General features: G+C 39.5%; 1 protein-coding gene across 7 annotated transcripts in view; it reads right to left on the bottom strand.

Annotated features, from left to right (window-relative positions):
• Positions 1-16,544, bottom strand: part of GHR (growth hormone receptor) — a 141,937-nt gene that overhangs the window by 90,760 nt on the left and 34,633 nt on the right. For 2 of the 7 annotated variants that reach the window (XM_061352184.1, XM_061352183.1), the window contains one exon: positions 11,591-11,674. The exons of the other annotated variants lie outside the window; for them this stretch is intronic. The gene's annotated coding sequence lies outside the window, so the exon portion shown is untranslated. The remainder of the gene's footprint in view (positions 1-11,590; positions 11,675-16,544) is intronic. 7 annotated transcript variants of the gene reach the window in all.

Genomic DNA, 16,544 nt, shown 5'->3' with positions numbered 1-16,544 from the left:
CAACTGTTCAACAATTCTTGAGTTTCAGGCCCAGCACACGAAGCATTTACTGAACCTGCTCAAGGCTGGCAGAGTGTAACCGAGACTTGCAAAGGGAAGCCAGGGGATGTTCCCACTGCACCCTGCCACCAGTGTGAGCAGGCACAGGGCCGCCTGAACAGACAGAAGAGCTGAGGGAGAGCTGGGGATATGCCAGGCTTTGGGCAGGGCTCTCCCCTGGCCAAGTAGTGCACGGGTGTCTCCAGAGGTGACAATCTCAAGTGGATGGGGAGGAAGGGAGGGATACGGTGATTCTAGAGGCATGTTAGGGAGGATCTGGGGCAGTGTGAGAGAGAAGCAGCCTGAGCAGCAGGACCAGGAGCAGTGAAGGCTGCAGCTGCTGGGAAGAGTTAATAAAGCAATCACAGGCCAACAATGCTCTTGCAGAGCAGCTACACTCTCACAGCATGAAGTTCACCTGATACCAGCTACACTTTCAGCTAGCGCAATCCTTCTACTGCTCCATCTGTACTCTTGTCTAAAAGATTCTTATTGTCTCTTATTATTAAATCGCTGAAATGCTCATCTGTATTTGCCAATTCCCCCCTTTTACATGATTTCTAACCCATCACACAGTATCCCCCCCTCTCCTTCAGCCCTTCTACTTTTTCCTTACAGTTTTGTTTATTCTTTCACAGGCCTAAGCACAAGGTCACCTTATTTACAGCCCTCCTGCTCCCTCCCTGTATCAATACCCAAGCATTCCCTGCTGGTCCATATTCACATGTCCCTGTTCTCCAAGTTCAGCAGCCTCTGCTGATCTTCCTACTGCTCTTCTTTGCCAAGCTTTCCTACTTCTTCCTGCCTAACAACAGCCACAAGAAAAGACCAAACCTTCACAGGAATTCTCCTGTGAGGAAAAAATGTCATCAACAGAGTCGATCATTCAAAGCACATCTGTGAACACTGTCTCATTTTTCATAACAGCATCAAGCCATTCTGTGGTGGGACCAGGATGAGCCCTCATGTGCAGCTGTCACAGCACGGCTATGCCCTCTGTCCCTGCACTGCAACTAGCAGCCATCTTGGCTTCCTCCCAGGAAGAGTGGTATGACAGCTGGGACACCAACCCAAGAGCCTGGAAATACATCCCAGCAGTCAAAAATCATGTTTGAACTCTGGAAAGGTCTTGCTGCTGCAGATAAAAACAATCTCATTCCAGTACTGCTCTTCCCCTTGTCCTGGAAGACTTGTTTACATGGCTGCACGCACTGAACTGCCAAAAAATTGGTCCAGCTACAATTAATCCATAAACATTTATTGTAAGAAATCTGTTTGCTGACCAGCTTTATCAGGAGTCCACAAAGGTGCACATCAGGAGCAGCACAGGCGTGAGAGTGAGCAGCCAGGTTGGAGTAGAGGACACAGCACCCCACCAGCTGCTGCTACTACTTGTTTAAGAGGGATTCTGTAATTACTGCACAAGTTCCTACTGAAACAGACTTCAATTAAAACATCTAGGTCTCTGAAAGAGGGCACAAGATTAGTTTGTGTTCCTAAACCTCAAAGATGATCGAAATTGTTGCTTAATTCCTGGCCTTTTTACAAGTAAAATGTGGTATAGAAACAAATTATACTTCTGTGGATTTTCACACATGCACTACCTTAGCAAGGCAAAGAAACAGTGTCTTTGCTTGGCCTAAATCCACATGGCATCCTCCACTGAGTTATACATTCAGACAAGTTGCCATGTGTGAGAAAAATCCTACCGGTGTACTTTGAACCTGCCAATAGGGACACGACTGAGCTCAAAAATGGTAACTGCTCTCCTTTGAAAATATGGATAGGCCACGCTTCATCCTTTGTACAACAGCCTCTGGAAAAGGCAAGTTGAGCTAGTTTCCTTGAGCTTAAACCCAGAGGCCCTAGGGCAGTGCTCATATGCAAGGTTTTTCTCACTCTATAGGGGCTGTGAAGCACCAGGAACTTTGTGACTGCTCTGCACCAAACACGGTGCTGGGCTGCAGGTACAGCTTACACATCCAGAGGTATCGGAGGCCAAGGGAGAGCTACACAGACACAGCTCCATCATGGAAGAAAACCTAGCACAAGGCAGGAGCTGCCCCAGCATGTACCACTTCTGGTGGTACAGAACAGAACTTCTGAAAGAAGAGCTCTCTGAAGTGCCATATGCCTCACCACCAGCTGACTACTGCCTTGCACAGTTCTCACGAATCTGTCTTGTCACTACTCATTGCTGTTCCTCTAGGGCGCTTGCAAGCTTGCTGCCAACAAGAACAGTATTGTTCAGAAGCTGCACTGTTAATTTAGCAAGGAACAACTTTTCCATCGGCTCTGGGACAAAACCGACCTTTTAAAATCTAGTCATATTTACCTTCCAACACTATTCCTGTACGCAAATGAAAGACACATGCCACTAATGAAGTCCTCTTATTTAGTAGGAAAAAAATTCAGTGTCTGCAATACACTTTTCTAAGGAATAATGTTCTGTATCTTACCAACTCCAGCAGTTTGTCAGAACGAAGAGAGCTAAAACCAGGGGAAAAAAAAATAAAAAATACAGCAGCTGACTGTCCTCAAGCCAGCTGAAACTTGACCACAGGAACATTTGGCTAGGGGTCAGCTCAGGCTAATTGCTTCAGAACAGAAAGGGAGCCAGGAGTTATAAAAAGGATAAAAAAAATTCTTGGCCCTTTTCTATAGCGATGCTGGAGTAAGGCCAATCACAAGTGATTTTAAACACGACATCTCTCCAGTGGGACATGAGCGTAGTCAGCATAAATAGGGGAAACCGGGCTAAGAAAATCCCTGAGAAAAGAAATAGTTTAGTCACAGTGTACCGAACAGTTTGCATCAACTCTGGTCAGGTAACAATGTTAACACTCAAAGTAAACCATCAGAACTTCTGCTTATGAACAAAACTATTGTTTGAGGTGAGACCTTGACGTTTAAATAGCTCCTTAACCTGAAAGGACCTAAAGGATGGACAAAGACATTACACCTTGTTAAACTGAGCCTGTGAAGGGACTTCTGCTTTTGTAATCTCTATGAACTCACCGTACTTCAAATACAAGAGACTTTTTCCCCTGTAACCACCCCCAGTTTAGCACTGCTTGCAAAGCCGAACAAATGCAGCTAGTCCAGAACCAGAAATGACCTCTCCCTGCAAACCTAACCACAAAATTAATGAGTGAAGCATTAATCTGAGGAGCTTTTTTGTACATTGCTACATTTCAGCATTCCATCAGATCACAGACAAGAACACAGGAGACTGCAATGCAGGTGAATACATACCAATACATACATCCACTACCAAGTAGGAACAAGTTCTGAGAAGGGAATTTAACTGAAGGCTTTCTAGATCTGTCCTTCATCTTGTTTATACATCTATAAATTACAGACACAGATACATACATACCCTGGCCGAACTTTTCTGGGTGAAAGGCCTTTATTTTTCAGCGTGAATATTCCTTATCAACTACCTCATAGCATGAATAGTGACACCAGAGGAAATCTTCTTTCTGTGCTTGCATAAAAACATGCACACCGGTTTGACTGATCACACATAGCTGAAGTAATTTTGCCTGCTTACCCTCACCCCCGAATGCCAACAGGACAGAGTCATTCTGCAGACGAAATGAGTTACAGCCTTTCCAATCAACACAATCTAAAACTGCCACAGACCTAAAGACTTCTTCCCCTGCTTGCTGATACTACAGCTTGATTGAGTCATCAGTGGCAGTTGGATGAACGCCTGTTTTTATAGAACTCTTGTCAGTGCTATACACTCAGCCCTGTTAAGAAAGAGAAATAACAAATTGTCTCAGTTGGCATGAATAACACACCGTTCACCTAGTGTGTGAGGTTAGTTGGGATATGAAAAGAACAAGGAATAATACCACAGAAGATAAACTGAAAAAAACTCAGATCGTGTAACAGGCACATTTCATGGAAAATAGAAAAGAAAAAAACAAACAAACAAAAAAAAAACCACCCCAACCAACCAACCAAAGCTTAACAACAAAAGACAGCATCACTAGAACAGAATGAAGGATGCTGGCATAAAGCTGCGTTTATTCTGCATGGTTTGACACAAATTTCAATTTATTAAAAGGTACGTCATTCTGACTAAAACTATGGAAAAGACTTTTATGTTATTAATTAAAGCTCTATTTAAGCTAAGTAATTTACAATAGTTTCAATTGTTAAAATTGAATCTAATAAAGTAATTCCTCACTTTGGATTTAGAAAACTTGGTTGCTTTTCACCTGAACAACCTTTTAGCTTTGGAATAGAGACTATATGAAAGCTTTGTTTTAACACCAAATTTGTATCCCCACTGTAACAGACACATTCAGTGCTTTTAACAGAGACGACTCCTTTTTCCCTGCAGACAGATGTGTCAGCTAAATACTCTGTTTTAAACTGCACTTAAACCTGTAACAGGCAAAACAGTTATCAGTTCTTGGATGTAGTTAAGGAGCCCAACAATGAATCCTGAGTTTGGATATTGCGCTGGGGTTGCACAAAAAGCTGCTCTAGGTTAAACCAGCTACAAAGTCATACTCCAGAACTGGGCTACGAAGTCCAAGGATGGCTGTGGCATATGGCATATCAATTCTTTATTTACAATAAAATCTGTTATGCTTTGACAGCAGTAACATAAGGGACTAGGTAAACAGAGGGAGGACTTTAACTGTAAGACTAGTAGATTATCTCCATGAGAATAAAATTGCTAAAAAAAGAATGGAAGTTAGCATTTTAAGTTTTTGTCTTCTGCATAGATGATTTTTAAATTGGAAGAGGCTTGTTTGCCTTTCAGCCCCCAAAACACATTGAAGCAGTGAAATACATGCATCTCACCTGAAAGAAACTGCAACATTCAGCTGCTATCATGCAGATGTGAACTGCTGAGCTGACACTCAGCTTTACGTGTACTTGTATGATTAAGAAAGAGGATGTAGGCCTGTTTATGAGAGTGGTAATTTTTTCAGGCTATAAACACTTCTCTCAACTTTAGTAGTAATTTTTCCTAGGCTACTTTTTTTTTTTAATTATTATTAATACTTAGCTAAGTCATCCAAAAGAAATAAAATAGCTTTGTTATTTTTACGATCAATTGCAAAGAAAAGAGAATTTCTCTATAGAAGCAAAAAGTATACTCCAATTTGTCAAGAAGTATAATACATTAACTTAACGTCAAATATCATGACAAAAAAGGAAAAAAAAAAAACAATCAAAACCTACCCCATCATAATCTGTACTAAAAATGTGTTTTTACTCAAAGAAAAAGATTTCACTGACACATTTCTTCACACTTTATGATTAAATATTTCCAGTGCTGTAAAACATTTCTGTGCCAGTGTAAAAAAAAATAAAAAATAACCAAATCATCAAAACCCTCCGAAAAACCCCAACAAAACCAGCACCACCACCAAAAAACCCCAAGCCTCACAACCCGAAAGATCAAAACCAAAAAAACTCTTCAGTGTCTTTCTAGCATTGAAGTTTAAACCCTATCAGGACTCAGCAGTGTGAGGCCAAGCCAGCAAAGCAGTTAAAGACTTTTGATTTTAAGCAGGCAAGGTTAAATATTTAACAAGAGGACACAGCCAAGTAATTCCCCTAGCATAGCCAGGGTCCTTAGCACACTGCAGAAACTATGAAGAAATTATGAAGCACAGAAATTGTGGTGGAAAGCCACCTATGTGACATTACCAGGAGTAATGCTAGAACAAGATGGAAAACAAACACGATTTTTCACATGCTTAGTATTACGTAGCCTTCTTATATGTGCTGCTGGATTGCCACTGTTACAACTGGCATTTTCTTTGCAAGCCTTCTTCAGTGTGCTAGTATCTGCGTATCACTCAGATTAAAAAAACATATTACCTAGTAACTTGGGCAAATATGGTCAGTTACATTTCTGCACACACTATAAATCTGCATCTGATCTCTTGGAGCTTTTCTGTAACATGAAAGATCTGCACCCCGTGATTCCCTGGAACTGTTAACTTGTTCAAAATGCTGGGCTACAATCAAACCCTGTTTTACAGTAGCTCAGCAGGAGCTTTGTCATTTTGAAACAGTGTTTGGTTATACACCAAAGACATATTGAACAAAGCATCCTCAATTTCTTCTTCACCTTGAAGTCAAACCTGCTTTTCAGACCTCAAACAGCAATTTCAGGAAATCAGGGGAAAGCAGGGTTTTAATTTTAAGCAATATTTTATATATGAAAATATTTATTCAAGGAAAAACATCTTCAAGAAGCTGTAAATTTAAATTCAAAACTGTAGTATTTACCTTAGACTAATGAAAGCACTTAATGGTCCACTACCATGAGCCAAATTAATTAAATGATTTAACTGCATGCTAAATTATTCATGCGTTCCTAATCAGACTAAAGACTACATAACAAAGCCTGTATGGCATGTACAAAGTCATTAACTTAAATAGCGGATTAAGTGAAAGCTGGAAAACGACAGACAAAGGACTTGCGCAGCATTTCTGGACAGCCACTCATGACTCAAAGTAGTCACGTATTTACAATCACTTGGTCAGCATACAAAGATCAATCAGGTAGACAGAAGGTACAAGGGTAAACAGTACGTTTTAAATTGGTGCAATTGTGCATGTCCTGAAGCTCACATCAGTTTAAAATATTAACTATACTGATTTAATTTGCATCTGTAATTTACAGACTGATACTAATTTTAAATCTCATTCCAACCAATGTAGAGTAGCATGCCTACTCAAAACCATTTTTCAGAATAACTGCAAGTCAGTATCTCTTTTTAAGAAGGTCTCTGTTAATGAGAAACAATGAGATTGCAATTTCTTTTTCTGTGCCCTCTGTACGATCATACTCGGTGCTGTTTCTCTGCTGATTCGATGCTTTAAGTCTGTACAAATCTGAATATAAAACCTGTGGACACCTACCAAAAAGTAGTGTATTGCATTCAGCAACTATAAACTACTTCATATAGCCATAGACAAAGATTTTGAGGTAGATCTTTATTAATGTAAATCAGTGCTAAGTTGAAAGAGATACTAAATGAGACCAATAGCAGATTATTCAGTATTTTTAAATGCAGTGTTACCAGAACAAGTTTTCATGAGGTAAGGAATAATTTGTGAAGAGAAGATGATCTCTGTTCAAACCTTTCATAAAATCTTAAGAAGGCACTTAACTTCTTTCTCCACTTGGTAAGATCTGGAAATTGAAACACCCAACTTTTAAGCTTAAAGTATATTTTGATTAAGCACTTCACATACGAAAGTAGACAATGTCCACACTTAACAAAGTGTGACTTAAAAAACACATCAGCACTTTTAGTTAGCTTCCAAATATCTCTAGATCTCTAGAACATTTATACTGAACCAATCAGTTCTGATACACATTTTTATAATACAGCTGTTGACACCTTTAAATCAGGAGCCACAGGAGAGATCCTGTTAAACTGTTTTAACTGGAGACTTTTCAAGGTACAGGGAGACAAATCAGATCATTTCACTAACTGAATTTATTCAATGTAACGAATATACTGGTTATGCTGATTTATTTTTTAACACTTTCAAGCAACTTTTTCCCCCAGATCACATTTTAAATCATATCATGGCACTATTTCAGCCAATTATCACAGGTCCTGAAACAATTCTTCTCAAGGAAGAAACAGCAGTGGGGTCTGGTTTGTGTGCATGAGCTTGCACACCCAGAACATACACACATGCATATTTTTTTGCTGAAAGTTGAACGTGTAACTTGACTGGCATTTAGCTTGCTATTACTTGCCATGGCTTCACCCCATGAGGCAAGTGAGTGCAAGGCAGAAGACAAGACCTGATGAGGAATAAGTATGGTAAAGATCACAGTGGGCAATCAAGCCAGCCTGACTTTTAAGGGGAATCAACTGACCAGGCATGCCTGATAATTGCTAGATTTAGTGACCCATTGAACAGTTACTGGTTTAGTGAAGATAAAAATTGGCCAGTGTAACCTTCCAAGTGGATGAGTGCAGCTGGCACAGCACTGCAAGGAAAGCTATCTTCTGGAATAAGGAAGATGTCAAACTGCAGTTAAAAATTCAGACTGAAACTTGAAAAAGCTGTCTCAGTGCCCAACATCTGCTATAAGTGAACCCCATCTATCAAGAATTTAAGAAGTGTCTGCGAAACAAGCAATAGAAACAGCCATATTAATTTTAAAGGTAATGTGCCAAAACTATTTCTAAAGAGGTTTTTTAATGCTGTTAGACAATATTTTCCATCAGCAAACCCTCAAACAATGTGCAGTGGGGTAAGTGGCATCATCCATTTTGCAAATGGGAAGATGGAAACACTAGGAAGAGGAGTGGCTTGCCTGCATTTACACCACAGCCCAGCAGCAGAGTAAGGCATGGACTGCATCCCTTTCCAATGCCTTACCTACCACAGAACGTTACAGAGTGGATTTATTGCCAGCCGTCTTAGCATCACAAAATAAGGCTACAATGGATTAAAAAAAGAAAAAATTAAAACCTAACAGTTTGGATGTAAACTACTTCCTCCACATTTACCAATCCTAAAATGTCAGAGACTAAAAGAAGCACAGTCATGCATTGCAACTTTGCCTTTAGACATCATAGATAAAATACATAAATTCTGAATTGATCAACTCAAAATGGGATACACTGCAATAGGTGCTACAAATGACAGTGCTGCACAGTGCAAAGCTGGCTGGCTGAAAGCACGTCTACCACTACTGATGCTAAGACTCCCTCCTCTGCAGGAACTCCAACACGTTACAACTGATTAAAAAAGTGCAATTTTGGAGCAGATTCAGCTGTCTTTTATTAAAACAGACTAATGCATTCACATTTCTCCACTGCTGTTTTGTTGTTTGGTTTGGGTGTTTTGTTTGGGGTATTATTATTTTATTTTTTTTTTTTTACACAAGACTGTGGTGAAATACATGTTTACAGACAAAATTCACATCACTACCACAAGTAATTCTTAGACTCAAACCCATTTTGTGAGGGCTACCCTCAAAAATAAATCCCACACCAAGCTAGATCTCAGGACTTCCATTAGACACACAGTACAATAAAGACAAGCAGACTAAAGGGGAGGACTGTAGCCACAGAGAGTTTTGTTAATACCCGGCTGAAGGCTTTGCTGATCTAAGCATGATACCCAATTCCTCTGAAGCCTGACCAGCAGTCTTGCCTCAGTACCCAGTTTTATACTGAAATAGGGAGTGAGGCTGCTTGCACAGGGGCTTGTCAGCAAGTCTTAGCAACTTGCTCTCTCCAGTTTAATTAGTGCATCAGTAACCATCCCACTCAACACTAGGCCCTGTAGACTAAACTGCAGTCATTTTAGTCTCACACGCGTGATAATGTGTGGAAACTGTCTATGTAGAAGGGAAAGAGTAGGACAGCTCCTTTTTATGGTTCTTACGCTGAACAGCTTTAATATTATATTATAATGAATACCGTTAGTACAATATAATTCTATGATCCTATAGTATCACGGGGAACTTTATTTTTCGAGAGATAAAGGGTTCTGGTTTTAGAAAACCTTACCACATAAAAAAATCTTTTTTCTTTTTTTTTTTTCTGTAAGAAGTCATTAATGATGATAACCATCTGCTACTAAAATATAAATAACACTTACCAACCATACTTGACTCCTGTATAAGCAAAAATGTTCACAAAAAGCATTGATGGGACTGACTGCTCTGATGTTCTACTACAAAGTGTATGGCAGCATTAGATAAATCACTTCTGCATAGACTGTAATTTTCCCAACATTATTAAGACTATGTAGTATCATAGTAGACAGAGGTTTGAGTTTTGAATTGCTCTGATACATAAATATTTCCTGATTTTTAGTTCACTATTGCATACAAGTTTTTCTCAATTATTAATTGCAAGTCTGACTGCTCATAACGATTATCATCAGCAATCACACTTGATAACAGGCAAATGGACTCATACATTACAAAGAATAAAAAAAGGGTCACACTTGAATGCAAAGGTTTTGAGCTCTCCCCGGGTAACACAGTGTCAGTATCACATCAAATAGAACAGATGATGTGTAAATAACAGCATTTCCTAAGGATCGGGATGCTTTGGTCCTTTCTGGTAGTTTAGAATTATTAACCTGATTCATTCACTGATAGGAAGCTGAAACACAGAGAGGTTACAGAAGGTGGCAGAATCCCTGAGTGAGCCCACGGTGGAGCTCAGAAGCAAGGCCAGACCCCGTGTCCAAGTTGTGTGCTCCCACCATTGGGCATGCTTCTTGCACTGCTGCTTGCAGAGGAATCAGGAACAGACAGGTTAGCTAAAGATTGACTGACTCACTGGGCATGGAAAGCCAGGAAAACAGGCCACAGAAGCAGCTTTTTGTATGGTTGTGTTGCCATGCTTCAGCTATAAAATTAGAGAAGTCATTCATAAACTGTTTTTCTGCTGTGCTTAACTCTGCATGAGAAAGCATGGTAACCACAACAAAGGCAACTGTGACTGAGGAAGTCCATAATGACTCTTAAGTTATGCTTATCTTACAAGCACTTCTACAAGAAATTTTTCACTACTCTTACCTTCTTATTTTCTTAGTGAAATTAGTATATCATTAGACAAATCTCCCAAGCAGAGATCCATGGTGCAATGAATGCACTTAGGATTCCACCATCTGGTTTCAGAAACATTAAAACGTGGGTGGCAAGATTTACCTTTTGTTATCGCAACCAAAGCAAAACATCTCTACAATTTCACTTCCATTTAATGGCATTACATTTGCGTACACTTAGAATGGAACAGCAAGCTAAGTCTCATAAAACTGCTATAGTACACAGACAGTAGCTGTAAAGTCTCATGCAGCCATTTAACACCAGATAACAGCTTTTCAGTTCCACAGCATGAGCAAGTATAGGTCTGAATCCCTTACACCACAGTGTATTTCTGTGTGATGTTTGATTCAAGTTTACCCCACTGTAATCTGATTAAGCTTTCAGTAATACACTCCAGGTATAAATTACATTCAAACATTACATACATTTAAACTAGGTATCATTTAAGTGTCATTTAAACCAGGATTTGTTATCGACAATGCTTTGATATGCATTTTAACATTCTCACTCCCTGGAAAAACATTTTTTTTTTTTTCTCCAGTTGTTTGAGTATTGTGCATTTTGATAGTCAGGCAAATAATATGTCAAATAACATAAATGAAAAATAGCTCATTAAATACAATAGAATTCTTCTCTGACAAGAAAAAATGGCTTTGAAGCACTTCTAACAGTTGCCAAGCCCTTTGTCTCAAATGCTACCAGAGACTGGTAGAAACGCGCTTGAAGTCATCAGTTTATATTGGGACTGAATGTGACAGCCTTAATTCAAATATCTTTGTTGTCTGGAGTACTAAAATACAACTACTGGATCCCAGTCAGAATTCTGTATACTGCGTATTATTGTTACCACCTTAACGGATTACAGATCTGTGAGGATTATCTGCAGAGCACAACAGGACACTATTGATCACTCTACTTAGCTGACTTTCACCCTAAAGTCACTTGCAGGTAAGATAAAGGTTATCACACTACCTCAAATGTCAGCAGGGATGTGTGATGCTTCACGCCTCCCTCAGCTCAGCTGCGAATTGTGACCTTCTCCAGCCATCCCAGCACCTACACAAATCAGGGAAAACATAAAAGAGATCGGCAAAGGTCACAGGCAGCAGGAAGGCAACACAACAAAATCCAATCAGGCACCCTGGCACTGCTGTCCCCCAGGAAAGGGCACCTCAGGAAAGGCCACCAGCTGGGCAGCCTGCAGGAGCACCTGGGCTTCTCACTCAAAGGGCAGCGGCTGCCTGAAACGCCTCATGCTACCAGGGGCTTGCCAAACCGTAGGATCCCATGTTAACCTTGACACTGAAATGCACAAAGGCAGATTTAAATGGCAAAGAGAAGTCGGGGTGACTGATCAAGACTCATTTTCAGGGCACATCCACAGTGGAAATGGGCTGAACTGGAAGTAAACTCAGTTACCAAGAAGAGGGTGTGATTGAGTAGTATCTCACTACTAGTACTTTAGACAATTAGATTACAGTGTAGTAACTTATAAACTGGTGATCTGAAGACAGCAACATTTCCTTTTTTTCTAAAAGGACTGTGTGTAACTCCCAGGAAGATAGCAAGCTGTTAAAAAAAAGAAGTACACCATTTGTTATGTTCAGAATTCCCAGGCACATTATCACTCCCCATGATATTTGGCACAGCAGTAGCATCTAAAACAGTTTTGAATTAGTAGTACTTCTGTGTTTTAATAAAAACAACATTAATTCAACATGGAAGGTCGCTTTTTCTCAAGGATGCAAGTCAGCTTTTTAAAGCACTTTGAAAAGTCAGCGATGGTGCCCACATTAATTGAATAACTCATAATAATTTGGTTCCTAGTGGGTGGAACTATGAAAAAAATGACCGGATTTCACAGTACCTGGCTCTTTAAATAACCAGGAAAAGAAGACAGTTTGCAAAAACCCCAGAAGCAACATCTAAAGAAATGCTGCATATATTCAGACTGAATGCCTAGGGCCACAGTGCCCCAGCCTCAACAAGGAGGAAGTAATATTTTAAAAGAGAGTTTTCCTTGCTGAAAGTATGAGCACTAGCTTAAGAAGAAGCAGCACGATTCTTGATTTTTACCAGAAGATTTCTCTTCTTTTTATGTGTTTCATGTTAATGTATGGCTAGATCCTTAAACAACAAAGAACTGAAAACAAAATGTGACTGTGAGTGAAAATTTCACAATACTTTTCAGCAATCCTTCTTCAGTGCAATGTGTAAAAGGCTAAGTGTCACCTCTGCATTTAATTTAAAAACAGAACACCCTCTACAACTACCAAAAGAGAAAATCATTGAACTGAACTCAGACAAAATAAACATTAAAAAAATAGGAAGTAGACAGTTGGAAACAATAGAATGTATTTTCCATGCAAAAAAAAAAAAAAAATAATGTGCAGGTATTATAAATCACTCTATGTGTGGCTAGCTGAAATGAAAATTGCAAGCAGGGTTCTCTCCTGGTTCACATCATGAAATTAGGATTAGACAGGTCCAAACACAGTAAGTGTTTATCTAGTCTATCCCATCATATGCACAGCCAAGTTCTAATATCCCACTTTTCAGAAAGAGCCTGCTCTCATCATGTCAGAATCTAACAGATTGTGTGCCCCAGTTACCTATATTCTACAAGGAGTCTTATGTTGACTTAAGGGATGATTTTCAAAAGAACTCTTAATTTCAGAGAGAATAGTTGACCAGGAAGACACAAATCTCTTCCCCCAAAACAAAGGGACAGCTTAGACTGAAACAAAGCTGTGAAGTTTGAGGCAGCTGCTGACTCAAGTTTGCTACCAAGGACTACTGACAAATTCCTGTTTCAAAACACTCAGTAGTACATTAGCAAGTGGAAATGAGCACATGACAAAACCAGAATCTTACTACAACGCAACAGAGAAAACTATTCCAGTAGCCTTTCCAAAATATTCTGAAATCCTGCTTAACAGAATAAAAGATCTCTTAGCTACTTTATGAGCAACAAAAAGAGTATGTCATAACTTCTGATTACCTGACTGTACTCAAGAATATTTTGTTTCACTCTTCGTAGCAAGAGGTGATAGCACAAACTGCATGTAGTGACAGTGTTTATCCGCAATACTGCAGTTTAGAACAAGCCACACAATCATGAAGAGAGTTAGTTATATTTGCACTTGGCTCTGACACTTCATTATGTGTGAAAAAGAGGCACACAAGGTAGCAAGCTAGATGTTTAAATGGCAAGCAGCCACCTTTTAAATGATTCTTGGAAAAACTGCAACTTCAGCAAAAGGAGAACAGATTCATGTGAATAAACTATATAGGTGAGGTTTCTTAAGACACATTTTCTCAGAAACACATATGATTACTCTAATCCACATGGCAAGCAAAAGGATTGCAGCACCAAGTTAAGACAGGACCCATCTGATATGCAGAGAAAGGACATCCAGGACTAGCTTGTTTCACGAACAAAGAGACTTGGACTCATCGCTCCCTTGATAGGGATCCATGCCCATTATATCTTCTCAATACATCCTGTGCTAACCTACCGAAGAGTAATATACTGGAGAAGATGAGAGGTTCCCAAATATGAGAAAAGATCTTTTGATCTTCAATAGAGCATCCAAGCAAAGGCCCAGCGCTGAAAAGATATCAGAAAAGCTTTTGATACTGTAAAACTTCATTGGCAAATTGATGAAGTACAAACCGGGTAAGTGGACAGTGGACTGAAAACTGGCTGAAATGCCTGGCTCAGTGTTTCAATTAGTGCAGCTGACAGCTAGTCACTAGTGAAGCAGCCCAAGGGTAAATGCTGTTTAATATCTTCATTAAAGACCTTCACTGAAGAGATAAACAGTGGAACAGGTTGCTCAGAGAGGTTATGGCATCTGGAGATACTCAGCACCCGTTGGACATGGCCCAGGACAAGTGCACTAATGAAACCCCACTCTGAGCAGGAGGGTTGGGCTAGATGATGTCAAGGGATCCCTTCTAACCCCAATGATCCTGTGATTCCACGATCCTGTATGTTTAGGTACAGAACTGAAAAGTTGCTGGCAGCAGGCAAAAAAAGAGGAGGCTATAAATGGCATGCTCTGAAGTTGGTAAAAACATGGACACCCTATGATTGCATGGACCATTGAGGAAGGATGAGTTATTTCCTAGCAGAAACATGACTTGGTCTTGCAAGTCCTTACAGATTGCTTAGAAGTCCTCTCCCCAACCCCTCAAACTGGGCTACCAGCATGAGAGGATCTCTGGAATTTGAGATAAAACTATTTCCAGGTTGTTTGTTCTCGTAAGATTTGGCCTAGGAAATCCCAATTTTCTCTTTATTGTATTTCTCTTGTATTTTACTTTTCATTTCAGTTAAACAACCTTCCATCAACTTTCACTTTTCTTCCTCTATTCAGATAGCTAAGGCTTTTAACCTGCTTTCCTCCTTTAATCCTCCCACTTGCCTGACCAGTTGCTCTTGTTCATACTCTGGACAAAAGGTTACAGTCTAATTCCAAATCAGAACCTCCCCCCCCCAGTCTCTTCATATACATAGCAGTGTAACAATAAATCTTGCCATTCACTTTTGAAATATTTCACTGAACCGCATTTCTTTCTTACAGATGTGGCATTCTTTGCCTCTTCGACATAACAATAACCAGAACATTTTCTTTGTAGCACTAAGCTAACAACTGATAATTTGTTTCCGCACTTGTAGTGGGGATGAAAGGTGAATTTATGTTTTCCACTGCATTAGGCTTACAAGTTTATCTGTGGACAGGATAGCTCAGGAGGCCTGCACTGCTGTGCAAAGCTAAATATAGGCATTAATACACCTCTCTGGGTTTTAAAAGGAACCATCAGCATTGTGAAGGACATGAACAGACAAAAAGTTCAAGCTTTGTGAGTAGGTAGCAATTTCACTTGACATATAAGGTAGCTCTTGTGGTATCAGAAATTCAGGCTGTCTTCCATGAGTGAAGTATGTCATATTCCCAGCTACAACTATCTACATGAGGTGGAGGAATGTTATGAGGTAGAGTTTAGTCAATGTTTATATATAAAGTATTTTGAGATCTGGGCAGCTGGACATCCAGAACTCTACTAGCTGAAACTGTTGCTGACATATCAGTAACTTAAATGAGAAATTTTCTTGATAAATTAACAGGGAAATGCCAAATATAAGCTGAGAACGTATTACTGGGTTACTGTAGCCAGTTCTCATGTCCACACTTCAGAGACTAAAAAAACTCAAAAGGACCTAAAAATATTATTTGAAGTCTTCCACTTGCCACATCTTTTTGGTTTGAGAAAAATATGCAATGGCTCACTCAGTTGCAACTGATAATAACCCCTACATGGAAGAAGCTATTTAATGAAGTAGAAGAGATACAGAGAAATCCAGAATGGAAAAAAGAATGAAACAAATCTTCTACAGGCTGAAATAAAGTGCAAACTGGAAGTTTTCTGTACTGCTGAACATTCTCACAGCTTTCCTCTAGACTCCCTCTAGTTAGCCCAAGTCTGAAATAGCAGTTTGAGGCTTTATCAAAGCTAATATGAAAGGATTACCCCAGGCAGTTCCCTTTCAGCTTTATACATCCCACCATATCTGTCTTTCCACAAGAGGACGCCATTGTTAACTCACAATCAGCCAGCTCCAGATGATTTTCTGCAAAAGTGGAAAGCCTGGCTTTTGAATAATATGAATACCTTTCTTCTCACTGTCTCCCACTCCTTTCTGATTAATCATTTCTAAATATGCAAATAAAATATAAAAGGATCTGGAAAGACAAAGCTGTTAAACTAACTAAAGATGAAAATTGTAGCTCAAGGAACTAAGGCTGTAAAAAGTTAGAACAAAACATTTTTCCAAAAGGAAATCGAGCCTATTAGGAAAATATTAAGAAAATCACCTATTAATTGCATGCTGCCAAAACTGTCACTGTTCTAAGGAAAA

This window comes from Neopsephotus bourkii, unplaced genomic scaffold (assembly GCF_033783945.1).
Source record: "Neopsephotus bourkii isolate Nb327-2 ecotype Australia unplaced genomic scaffold, CSIRO-AGI_Nbou_v1 NB_631, whole genome shotgun sequence".
NCBI classification, from domain to species: Eukaryota; Metazoa; Chordata; class Aves; order Psittaciformes; family Psittacidae; genus Neopsephotus; species Neopsephotus bourkii.
This window is presented reverse-complemented; position numbering and strand designations above follow the sequence as displayed.